Source organism: Dreissena polymorpha, chromosome 5 (genome assembly GCF_020536995.1).
Source record: "Dreissena polymorpha isolate Duluth1 chromosome 5, UMN_Dpol_1.0, whole genome shotgun sequence".
Classification (NCBI taxonomy): domain Eukaryota; kingdom Metazoa; phylum Mollusca; class Bivalvia; order Myida; family Dreissenidae; genus Dreissena; species Dreissena polymorpha.
Window position 1 is genome coordinate 127057722 of NC_068359.1, and position 10593 is coordinate 127068314.

Consider the following 10593-nt stretch of genomic DNA (forward strand, 5'->3'; position numbering starts at 1 on the left):
TGAACAATATAGTGTGAAATTGACAATTGTTTTGCGTGAACATTCAAAGCGAATCATGTTCTTGAAAAGTGTTGAATCGTGAAGTTGTGTTTTAATGTGAACAGCTCAAATGGCACTGGCGTTATGTGTTTTGAGATTGAATTTTTTTAATTTGTAGTACATGTGTAACTGGATTTCAACCTCAAGTGACAATTTTATGGTGTTTATTGAGTATATGTTATACCAATAATCAATAAATGTTATGTGAACATTTATTTAGTTTATGATGTGTAATATGTATGAGTTTGCTGTATGTGGTGACTTGAGGAGGTAGTGAAGTGATATTCAATTTTTTTTATTAAAGTCTAGTAATAGTAGAAACATGTCTAGCGAGGATTTGAAGTCAAATGAAGCATCTGGTGGTACTGAAGTTACCGCTGCTCAATTAAAATTATTGAAAGCTTTTTAAGAGCTTCATATTGATACAGAGTTTGAGACAGCTGCCGACTTAGCTACTTTTATGCACAATTTTAGTGTAGTAAAGCCAAAAACAAAGTCTAATGTGATTATAAAACAAGACCCTGTACATACTGATAACGAAAGTAATGTTCATGGTGGACAGTTTGCATCCTTTAATTTCCCTAAAATACAAAATTTTAGTGGGGAACAAAATAAAGGAGAAGTTTCTTGGCCATGTTTTAAATTTGAAGTTGATTCTCTATTGGCTGAAGGATTGTTCAGTCAAGAACAAATATTACATGGTATACGAAAGGCTGCCAAAGGAAACGCAGCAGAAAGTCTTAGGAGGCTAGGTGTTGGAGTGAATCTTCAACAATTGTTGATTAAATTAGAAAGTGTATATGGTGACATTGAAAGTAAGGAAGTTATTCTAAGAAGTTTGTATAATTGTACACAAAAACCCAATGAATCGGTGTCATCTTTTGCATCGAGAGTGGAAGATTTTTTTGATAAAGCTGTGGGTGTAGGTGGTGTTAAAAAGAATGATTTTGAAATTTTGAAAGGTGTTTTATACCAAGGTTTGAGAAGAGTTAAAACACATGGCAGCATACAAACATGATACTGTGAACAATTATGATACCTTTAAAATTGAGCTGCGAAAATTAGAGTTGGATTTGATTGGTGAAAAGAATAGTGAAACAAAACCTTGTAAACCAGTAGTAACACCTGAAACTTCTGAGATAAATGAAATCAAGAATCTTTTAAAAAAATTAAATGAACGCATAGATTAAATTGAAAATGAAAAATCAGGTAAGTATGATCATGTTCAGTACAGACCCTATACCAGTAGAGGTGAAAGGCGAGGACAGTTTTATCCCAATAGAGGGGGCGTGGTTTCCGAAGTCAGGTAGGTAGAAATTTTCGTCCCTCTAAGCCAACCTCCAGTTTTACGTTTGCCAGATCCTGTCATAAATGTGGACAGACTGGACATTTTCAAGCTCAGTGCCCAAACTAGACTGTGCTCCAGTTAGGGGATCGAACCTGAGCACAAAATCTATGTAAGATCCCACATTAGTAGGGGAGGTCAGCGAGGTAAGTATAGTGTTAAGTAACATCAATACCAGAGCATTGTTAGACACTGGATCTTGTGTAAGTATCATTTCAGAAAGTTTTTACAACAATAATTTTAAAAACATCAGCTTGGAGCCATTAAATGATTTACTTAACATTGAATGTGCTGATGGTAATCAGTTGCCATATCTTGGTTTTGTTGAACTTGAAGTACACATTTGTGAAGGACTTGAGAGTTCGAAACCCAGTTATTGTTTATTTTTAGTGTCACCCGTCACAAAATATTCTTCAAAAGTACCAGTTATTCTGGGAACCAATATTTTGAACAGATTGTTGGAAGAATGTCATGATACATGTGGTGAACAGTTTTTACAGAAAGCTAAGTTACATACACCATGGTAGTTGAGCTTTAGAGCTATTTCATTGAGAGAAAAGTCTTTGAAAAGAAACAATGGCAGAGTTGCAATTGTAAGAAGTTTGAACAGAGAGACTATTTTGTTGAAGCCAAATGAAGTAAGAAATTTTAAATGTTATACAGATAAACACATTGCTTATCCATCTTCAAGTGTTATAACTGTAGCTTGTACTGATGCACACATTCCAGATTTCATTGATGTTGCACCTTCTGTGAATGTGTTTGAATTTGGTAAATACAATGAAATATTTGTCACATTGTCAAATTTGACAACAAACACAGTTGCTATTCAACCTAAAGCAATTTTAGGGGAGTTACAACCTGTAACCATAGCAACGGAAATTACAAATATGAAAGAAAGTGATTTAGATTACAAAAGATCAGAAATTGTTCACAATATTGTGATCGAAAATAATGATCTACTTACTGCTGAACAAATTGTTGAAATAAAAACTTTGTTGTTAAAACATAAAGATATTTTTTCAACAAGTGATACAGATATCGGTCAGTGTTCAGAAACTACACACCGAATTGACTTGACGAATGACACACCTTTTAAATTGCGTCATAGGCGTATACCGCCTGGCATGGTTGACGAAGTGCGTGAGAACTTAGAACAATTACACTCATGTGGTGTAATTAGACCATCAAAGTCACCATTTGCTTCACCAATTGTTTTGGTTAGGAAACGCAATGGGAAATTAAGAATGTGTGTCGATTACAGAACTTTGAATTAAAGAACAATAAAAGACTCTTATGCTTTGCCAAGACTTGAAGAAATATTTGATTGTTTAAATGGTGCTCAAAACTTTACTACTTTGGCCATGAAGTCAGGATATCACCAAATTGAAATAGAAGAATCACATAAACAAAGAACCGCATTTACTTTAGGACCATTTGGACTTTGGGAGTTTAATAAATTGGCTTTTGGTTTGACGAATTCGCCCGCCACATACCAGATAGCAATGACTGAATGTCTTGGTGATTTAAACATGAAAATTTGTGTCGTTTTTATTGACGATATTATTATTTATAGCAAAACTTACAAAGAACATTTGGATAATATAGAACAAGTATTTGAACGTTTAAAATCTTGGAATTTGAAGCTTGCACCTGAAAAGTGTAAATTTTTAAGAAATAATGTATCTTTTCTGGGTCATGTTGTGGGCAGTGATGGAGTAAAAACTGACCCTGAAAAAATTGATAAAAGTTAGTAAGTGGCCAACACCTACAAATCTAGATGAACTTCGAAGTTTCCTTGCTTTTGCAGGATATTATCGTCGTTTTGTAAAAGATTTCAGCACCATTACACGTTGTTTGGCGGATTTACTTCCACCCACTAATGAAAAAAAAAAGGAAATTGAAGTCTAAAAAAGAATGGCAATGGGGTGCAGATCACCAGAAAAGTTTTGAACTTTTGAAAGGTATTATAACTTTTTCGTCGGTATTGGCATATCCCAATTTTAAACTTCCTTTTGAATTGCATACTGATGCTTCTTCCAAAGGACTTGGTGCAATTTTATATCAAGAACAAGATGGGCTCAAACGCGTAATTTCATACGCTAGTAGATCTTTGTCCCCATCTGAAAAAAACTACTCAGCTTTTAAATTAGAGTTTTTAGCTCTAAAATGGGCAGTAACAGAAAAGTTTTCTGATTACTTGACCAACAATCACTTTCGTGTGTTAACAGATAATAATCCGTTAACATATATTTTAACAACTGCTAAATTAGATGCTACTGGCCAACGTTGGGTATCAGCATTAAGTTCTTTTTCTTTTGACATTCAATACCGTAGAGGTATAAATAACAAAGATGCGGATGCTATGAGCCGTTATCCATATTCTCAACTGGAGTCAGGTAAGTATTCAATGGACACTGATGTAGTGAATGCAATATGTGGTTGTATTTCACCACCATTTGTAGAACTACTGCCATCAATGAATGTCAATATTGTTGAAATTACTGAAAATCCTGGAAAGCCAATGACTCAAATTGAACAAAGATAAATTAGAAAACAACAAAGAATGGATCCTTTAATTGACAAATGGAGAATAGCCACCATCGATAAAATAACTCCACAATGTTTTTCCAGAGAAGACCAAATAATGAAATTTAGTAATTTTGTCATCAAAAGAGGAATCTTATTTAGACAGATTAGGGAAAATGATGAAACTGTTGAACAATTAGTTTTACCTATAGTTTATAGGCAACAAGTTCTTTGTGGTCTACACAAGGATGTTGGTCATCCCGGAAAAGACAGAACAGCACGTTTGCTGCGAGAGCGTTTTTACTGGCCATTTATGTTAACTGATGTTGAAAACTGGATTTTAAATTGTGACAGATGTTTGAGAAGAAAAACCTCAACAAACATCAGAGCTCCATTGATAAATGTTAATACCACATATCCTTTGGAGTTAGTTTGCTTTGATTTTCTGAGTGTTGAACCTTGTAAGGGTGGATATTCAAATATTTTGTTTATTACTGATCATTTTACTAAGTTTGCCATGGCTATACCAACAAAAAACCAAACTGCAAAAACTACTGCAGAAATATTCTATAATAATTTCATTGTGCACTATCGTATACCTACAAGGTTACATAGTGACCAGGGTGCCAACTTTGAATCTGAAATCATCAAAGAGTTGTGTACAATTGGAAACATAAAAAATCACATACTTCTGTTTATCATCCACAAGGAATCTCTGGTCCAGAGCGATTCAACCGTACACTTTTAGACATGCTTGGAACATTGGAAAATTCAGAAAAACAAAATTGGAAGAAATTTGTAAACTCTTTAGTATATAGCTATAATTGCATACCTCATGAGTCCACTAAATTGTCTCCCTTTGAAGTGATGTTTGGTCGTAAACCAAAATTGTTTATTGATGCTGTTTTTGAGAAAGCAAACCCTGATTCAAATAATAAAAAAAATCAGAATATATTGCGGATTTGCAATGTAGAATACAGAAAACCAGGGATATTGTTGAAAAACACATTGATAAAGCAAAATTTAAACAAAAGTCAGTGTATGACAGGAAAGCTAAAGCAGCTAAACTTGAAGTAGGAGACAGAGTTTTGGTCAAGATACTTGCTTTCAAAGGAAAACATAAGATATCAGACAAATTTGAAGAAGAACTTTATACTGTAATTGAACAAATTAATGATAATGTGCCAGTTTATAAAGTTCAGGGCTTAGAAACAAAAAGTATAAAAACTCTACATCGAAATCATTTGCATTTGGTTGCAAATCAAGATGAAGAAATCATTAGGATAAATGATTCTGCAGGACAGAAAGAACCGGTACCGGACGAGTATAAAGAAAATGTTTCTGTAAAAGAGAAACTTGATGGGGAAGAAAGTGACGTCACTGAGTCAGAAGATGAACTAGTGCAACTTGTATTTGGGGACGCCCAAACGAAAGCCGTTGTTACGGATGATCAAGTTGTAGTTCATGTATCAGATAATGGACACACTGAATGTCCAAATACTGTCATTCAAGATGACAGTACATTTGAAAATGTTGAACATGTAGGAGTTGAAAGTGAAGACCAAGATGGTGTAAATGTAGAAGAAAGCCCTGTTCTTACTGAAAATGTTGATGAGGTATTAGAACCAAGTACTGAAGAAAGGGAGAGTGTGCAAGTGAATGATGTAAGCGAGTCAGCGAATAAGGTTAGAGAGCGTGTTGAAGATCATGATGGAAGAGAGATACCAAAACCTGCACCAAGAAGGTCAGACAGAGTAAGAAATGTCCCAGATAGGTATAAAGATTTTAAAATGTATGCATGTGTAAATATGCGAGAAAATTCATGGTTCACTATTCTCGAAGAGTTTATGAACAGTGAATTGATTGAAACAATGAGCCCAGATATGGTAAAACGAATTATAAATAGTATTATGCAATAGATTTGCAAATTCACTGTGTAATAATGATATTGTATGTGAAATTGTGTTGTTGCTTTTCATGTGTGTATTATATTGTGTTTTTTTTACAATCGGTATGCATTGTGTTGCATCAAATAGCCAGAAGTTTGATACACAATTTTATTTTATATGCTATTTTGTGTGTTTTATTTTGTTCTAAATATGTGTTAGTCTATGTGAGGACACATATTAAAAACAGAGGAGAGCTAAATGTGCTGGCTACATGGTAAGTATTAGTAGTCTGTATCTGTAGTCTGTACAGATCTAGTTGTAAGTATGAGTTGTATATTTGTACTTGTATAGTTAGTTACTGTACAATTGTAGTGGTAATGTATTGTAAGTTGGTGTAATGCTTACTTTATTGTATTGGTATAGTACTGTATCATAGTAAGTTTGTATTTTCTTATGTAAGACAGACTGTGTTATGTGACAGGGACAATTCTTGTGACATTTGACAAATATTATGGACATACACATGTTATGATGAGGACATCATTTCTGAGCTGGGGGAAGTGTGTAACCAGTCACAAATTCTATTTAAAAGTTGTCTCCCTTGTGTGCATAGTGGTTTTTAGCCTATTTTCTTTCCTGTACATTGAATCTGTTGGGCAAGTTTTCTTTCCCGCTCTGGCAGTAGTATTTCATGGATTGAACTGGAAGGACAAATTATTTTTTTTCAAATGTAATTTAAGAGCCGTGCTTCTTTGAGGTTAGTATAAGTCTCTTTGTTGCAATAGTGTTTTTATAAAGATTGTGGCTAATTAATTTGTGTTGTACAAGTAATTATCTAATATATTGTGCATTTTTATTAATTTGTAATGTGTTTCCGCGACTTGGCAAAATGGCAGCACTTCTCAGAATTGCTCTTTCCTATCTTAGTCACTATTTCTGTATGCTTTATTAGCACATGAATTTAACTTGCAGAGCTTAACATCTTCACGGAGAATCCTGTGTGTAAGTGTGTGAGGGTAAAGCAGCCATTCCATAAATGGTAAGAATATTGAAATATTGTTAAAGTCATGAATGTATTATAAAAGCGGATATGTATGTTTTATATTGATCATTATATGGTTTTCTATGCAACTTTGTATAAAAGCCACTAGATGACCATCATGTTATTATGTATGTTATTTTACTATAATTTGTGTTATTATTAATTTCAGGTTGTCTTCATATCTGGAATTCAACATTGAATATTGAATATGTAGCACTATAATAAAGTATAAACCAACCTTATAAAAGGTTTACATGTCTTAAATCTTCCTGAACATTAACGAAACCGCACTTGTGGAACAATATAATTAGGTATAATTAATATATAAATACCACCAGTGTTACAAATATTTCTTCGTTTAGGTGCTTAAGAGAATAACAATATATTTTGCAATATAAGACTATTTAAATCATCAGATCTTTGACGAGTAACTATTGTCAAATTTAGGTACCAAACCAATTGTTCAATGTCACCTGCCAATTATTTTACATCTGTCGTGCCCATTTTAAACTTCTAATTAAGCCATTGAGACCTACATAGGCAGCGGCTCTTAACGATGTGTACAACTTTTTAAAAGGATCATTGGGAAATCTGATTACAATCTGCCAAGTGATTATTGAGATGTAATTAAAGGCACAATGTTGACGACAAACGGTGAAAGACACTCGACGAAGGCCATCGGTTAAGCTCCAACAACAGGAATTCACCGTGGGCACTTATTTCTCATATAAGGTTATGTCATAAAGTGCAACCCAGTTCAAACAGATATACATAGTGTTTATTGTTCAAATAGTACATTTATTATAATGCAAGAGTCATATAAATTTTCTGTATTAACGTCATGTGTCACAGTAATGTATCGTTAGTATAAACATGCCGTTGCAACAATAAGAAAAGCTTTGGTTTGGACAATGGCATATACTTTGGTTTTCCGTATTGATTACCACATTGTTGGCAAATACGTTTTTGTACATCTTTTCAATTAAGCCTAAATTTGTTCATATTGAGCTTACATGAGTTATAATACAAATGCCAAACACAAATTTTTTAAAAAGTTCAAATCAATAAATCCACAAAAACAAGAGGGCCATGGTTTCCCTGGGTCGCTCACCTGAGTAGGAGTAATATTAAGCATGGATTGTTGACGTTTTTTTGTGAAAAGAAAGAGTTTGTTGTTTTGGCCGATATATAAATATATGCGTTATTAGGTGGATTTTGTGTTTTTTTAATGCTTTTTACAATAGACATTGCTTCCCATTGCAACACATGTTTATTTTTGATAAATGTGATATGAGGACAGTAATTTAATAATGTGCATAATCAGCAAAAGATAATGGAAATTCATAGTTTTCACAAATTGTAGTCAATCTTTGAGATCATTATATAAGCATCTCTGCAGCTGAGGATGTTATACTGAATGACTTGTTTTTGCAAGAACAGCTGTAGATACAGTAAACAACTGTATTTGTTCAATAGATTGAGTGTTCATATAAGAGTTTTTGGATAATTAAATACAATATGTTGAATTGCTATCATATATCAAAGTATATTATAAGGAAGTAAATAAGTATGATAATATCTACTAGAAATTCGACCTTGATTTTCTTTTTAGGTACCAAACATTTGACACTTAATCTTTCTCATAGTCAAAATCTAGAAGTAAACACACACAAAATTTAAAAATGCATCATATCCAAACAAATGTCGAACTATTTGGAATTTGAATGCACAAAAAGCAGCATAAATACATTACTTTTGCAAAAACAACTTTCAAAACAACTATTTAAACGAACAGTTTTGTGCTTCTTAAAAATTTGATTAATTGTTGTTGTTTTTTATAACCCAATCGTTCACATTTTGGACAAAGTCTGTTTTTTAACTACAAGAACAATTTTTAGACTCGCCTTGCAATGATAATTCGAATTGGAACAACAATAAAACCTGTTAAAATCACAAATCTTTGATAATCACACACAAACTACTGAATGACTGCAAACTGTATACTATGAGCAGTCTATCTTATCAGTGGTGACCATCTTACATTATCATCATCTTCTTCATTGTGAACCAACATCCTCAATACAACAAGAGTGTTACCATGGTTTTAATATAGCCACATAAGTAAAAACTGCCTCGCCCCCTGTTGGCAATATTTTTCAACTAACTGTAACCATTTTAGAACTCGGCCGAGCTATCATAAGAAGAAATGTTCTGACCAATTTAAATGAAGATTGGACTATAAATGAGACTTCCAGATGGTTAACAAGGTGTTACTATAGCCATAATTGGAAAAATACCTTGCCCCCTGGCGGCCATATTTTTCAACGGATCGGAACCATTTTCAAACTCAACTGACCTATCCTTGAATTGAGAAAATTTGTATGACCAAGTTTCATGAAGATTGAACTATAAATGTGACTTTTAGAGTCTTAACAAGGTTTTACTATAGCCATATAAGGAAAACTGCACCGCCCCCTGGCGGCCATGTTTCTCATCATACCGGAACCAATGTCAACCTCAGCCTAGCTGTCATAAAAACAAATCTTATCAAGTTTCATGAAGATTGGACTATAAATGTGACTCCTAGAGTGTTAACAAGGTTTTACTATAGCCACATCAGCTTAACTGCCCCCCCCCCCTGATTTTTTTCAACTGACCAGAACCATTTTCAAACTCAGCTGAGGTATTATTGGGACTGACAAAGCTGATGAAGATTAGACAATAAATTTGACCACAAGTTTTATCAAGCCTTTTCTTTAATTTGGCCAAATGACCTAGTTTTTAACCTCACGCGACCCAGTTTCAAACTCGACCATGATATCATTGGGACAAATCTTCTGACCAAGTTTCATAAAGATTAGAAAATTAATGTGGCCTCTAGAGTGTTAACAAGGCAAAATGTTGACGACGAACGACAGACAAAAGCTGATCTTAAAAGTTCACCATAAGCACGTTGTGCTCGACTAAAGCATGCTCTTTGTAAGGGGTATGGGCATCATGTTGTGACTTAATATCGATCGCAAGACATTTTTACAGTTTTAAAAGAATTGATACAGTAGCTGCAGATGTCCATTGTGTGAACATGTGAACGAACACTGATGCCCACATCGACAAGAAAGATGACTAATTATATATTTTAAAGATGACAGGCATACATGAAATATAATATAACTTTAATTGAGCATTGAATTTATATTCTGAAAAACAAACAACACCAGTATTTAAATCATAGCAGTCTTTCAAACTGTATATACAGGTCAAATCTCATAAACAAGACACCGTCGGAGACGGGTGATGCTCCCTAAAGGTTTGTTTTGTCACAATATTGCACTATATATTCAGATAAAAGGAAACGTCTTGAGGGGCATAACTTTGGACAAAATAATACGATGGATGGTTTAGCAACTTAAAAATGTCAAAGGGCCATAACTCTCTAAATTAATCATCTCACCAGAACCCAAAAATAACATGCGCATCCCCTCAAGGTAGTTAAGCTTCCCATACAGCTTCATTGTATTCCAGTCAGTAGTTTGGGAGAAATAGCCCGGACAAGAATTGCACTATATGTACAGTTTATAAAAAATTTCAAAGGGCCATAACTCTGTGAAAAATCATCCGACCATAACCGGCTAATAATATGCACATCTCCTGTTGGTAGTAAAGCTTCCCATAAAGTTTCATTGAATTCCCATGATAAGTTACTGAGAAATAGCTCGTACAAGAATTGCACTTTATGAACAATAGAAAAT